The 3,106-nt window shown below is 49.1% G+C and overlaps 1 pseudogene; it reads left to right on the top strand.

The window, feature by feature from the left end:
* Positions 1-1,117: 1,117 nt before the first annotated feature.
* Positions 1,118-2,626, top strand: LOC142455957 (actin, cytoplasmic 2-like; annotated as a pseudogene).
* Positions 2,627-3,106: the final 480 nt, after the last annotated feature.

Below are 3,106 nucleotides of genomic sequence, written 5' to 3'. Positions count from 1 at the left end.
ACAGCAAATGATTAAAGTTATAATAGAATAAGAAGACAACCAAAATGAACATATACACACCCAATGAAAATAAAAGGAAAAACCTTATGGATCTCTCTCTGTCTCTGCCTCTCTCTCTCTCTCTCTCTCTCTCTCTCTCTCTCTCTCTCTCTCTCTCTCTCACACACACACACACACACACACACACACACACCACACATCTTTGAATTAAACAAGAATGAAAATACAGCATAATAAAACCTTTGTGACATACTATGTGCTAGGCTGGGTTGTCTAATGTGACAGTTATATAATCTCCTGTCAACTTGTGAAGGGATGGAGTCTAGCCTGTCAATCAGGTCATAGCCAATGATGCCTCTGTGTGGGCATGGCCTTCTGAGGATTCTAGAAACTCCTGTCTTCCTTCCTGGAGGTGGGACACATGCTCTCTCTGCTTGATAGTCCTGCTGACAAGTCACATGGAGCTACACTGATTGAACCAGAGCCCTGGAGCTGGAGGAGTCATATGGGAGACCTACACCAGGCCTGAGATGCTTCCACTGCCACTGGATCCACAAGACTTTGTGGGATACGGAAAGATTTCTCCCCAGGCTATCTCCCCCAAATATATGCCAAACTGAAGACGCTGCTTGCTACACATGATAAACGACTGTATACTTGGAGGTCAATGCAAGCTGCTTAGAGGTTATTTTCCCTGGGAGTTATCAGCCGTCTAGAGCAATCAGACTGTATAATCTGTCACACCCTAAGTAGGTCCTACTCCCTTCTGATAAGGGTAGTGGATTGTTTCCTTGAAGAAGAGCCTAGGGACAAGGTCAAGCCCATTCAAGAATGACAAAGGTTAAGCTGCCATCTTGAGTCTAGGGTCTGCTCATCTTGTCACATGTGTACCCCTAATCCCGCCCCTTTCTGTTACATGTACACCTCTATCTCAACCACTTCCTGTCATGTGTATGCCTATTGTATAGTACCTTCCTGTGATGTATGTGGTCACCTGGTATCAAGAAGGGCTTGCAAGCCCCTAAGTGTATATAGGCCTTGGTCAGAAATAAAGAAGATATGCTCTCTCCTCCCTTTTTCTCCTCCCGCTCTCTGCTCAGACCTGGTTACTGCGATCATGGCCATCCTGGAGATGAGCATGCTACCGTAAAACGTGTCTGACTCCTTTATTTCACTCTCTCCTATCACTCCTATCTTCCATGACTTTACTGTGATCTCTATATTATAACCGTACAATTACTCCTATGGACCCCCATGGATGTTAGAGGTTGGTTTACTCTAACAAGACTTACCACCCACTGGCCTGTGATCTTCCTGCATTCAGCATCATTGCATGTGTTGCATGAGTCTAAAGAGGAATTTATAGTCTGGTATGAGGCATATGGGCTGATATTGGACTTATGGACTTAATCTGAACTGGCCTGGGATGTTTTCTTAAAATGCAATTACTCTTTGATATAAAGCTCTTTCTTATACACATATGAACATATGACTTTGTTTCTCAAGTTAGCCCTGACTAACACATCTAGAGAAACAAAACTAGTGGCATTTACATGTATAAGAAAAAAATGTATATTAAGAAATAATTTTAGTCTCAGTTCCTGCTGTCACCGCTCTCAGCTCCCTCCACTGCACTCCATCGCTGTGCGACTCTCCACCGGAAGAACAAATCGTTGGGCTGGTCGTTGACAATGGACCCAGCATGTGCAAGGCTGGCTTGGCAGGTGGCAACGCCCCCTCAGGCTGTCTTCCTGTTCATCGTTGGGTCCCCAGGCACCAGAAGGACAGCTCAAGGGTGGCAAGGCCCAGAGCAAGTGAATCATCCTGACGCTAAATTACCCAATGGAGCATGTACGTTGCCACCAACTGGGATGACATGGAGAAGAACTGGCAGCACACCTACAATGAGCTGTGTGTAGCTCCCAAGGAGCCCCCAGTGCTGAACCCCAAGGCCAACAAGGGGAAGATGGTCCAGGTCACATTTGAGACTCTCTACCCTACCCCCACCCAAGCCGTGTACATGGCCAACCAGGCCATGCTGTCCCTGTGTGCCTCTGGCCGCACTGGCTGTGCCTCATGAAGAGCCTGACCGAGCCAGGCTACAGCTTCACCACCACGGCTGAGTGTGATGTGGAGTAGGACATCAAGGGAAAGCTCTGCTGCATTGCCCTGAACTTTGAGTCAGAGATAGCCACTGCCACTGGTGTCACCTCCTTATCACAGGAGAAGAAGTACGAGCTGTCAAACGGCCAGGTCACCTCCATTGGCAAGAGTGCTTCTGCTGCCCAGAAGCCGTCTTAGACTAGCCCTCCTTCCTGCAGCATCCACGAGACCACCTTCATCTCCATCATCAAGTGTGACATGGACATCCGAAAGGACCCGTATGCTAACACGGTGCTGTCCGGTGGAGCCGCTGCGTACCTTGGCATCACAGACTGAACACAGAAGGAGCATGGCGTTGAAGCCCAGCACTGTGAAGATCAAGATCATCGCCACCTCAAATCGCAAGTACTCCATGTGGATCGGAGGCTCCATCCTGGCCCCGCTGTCTATCTTCCAGCAGATGTTGATCAGCAAGCAGGAGGACAAGTCGGGCCCCTCCATCGTCCACTGCACATTCTTCTAGATGGAGTGCCCGCATGTGCTCCCATGTCCTCATGAGCTCTGTGACAGCATGGGTCAGCCCTCACGCTAGCCTTGTCAGACTGGAAGAAGCCTTGAAAAGAAATGTCCTGGGGAACCTCTCCCGTTAAAAACAAACCGGCAGAATGGGTGCTGACCTTAACCTTGCCTTCACTTGTTAAAGGCCCCATACACCCTTTGATTTCAGCATTTGCGCATGTGACTGGGTCACTAGGCGACCAGGGTGGAGGGGGCCTGGCCAGTCTGGCCAGTGTGCTCACAGGAAGCGCTGTCCTCTCCAGAATTGCCCAGACATCTGAAAGAGACTGGAAGCAGCCAGTCCTTGCTGTGTGAGGCCTTCAGGGCAGAAGAATCTGAGCCTTGGGATCAACTGGCTTTCTTTAGTCCAGTGGGTCTCAGTCTTCCCAAGGCCGCGACCCTTTCATACAGCTCCTCATGTGTGGTGACCCCCAACCATAACATT

The sequence above is a fragment of the Tenrec ecaudatus genome, chromosome 9 (assembly GCF_050624435.1).
Source record: "Tenrec ecaudatus isolate mTenEca1 chromosome 9, mTenEca1.hap1, whole genome shotgun sequence".
NCBI classification, from domain to species: Eukaryota; Metazoa; Chordata; class Mammalia; order Afrosoricida; family Tenrecidae; genus Tenrec; species Tenrec ecaudatus.
This window is presented reverse-complemented; position numbering and strand designations above follow the sequence as displayed.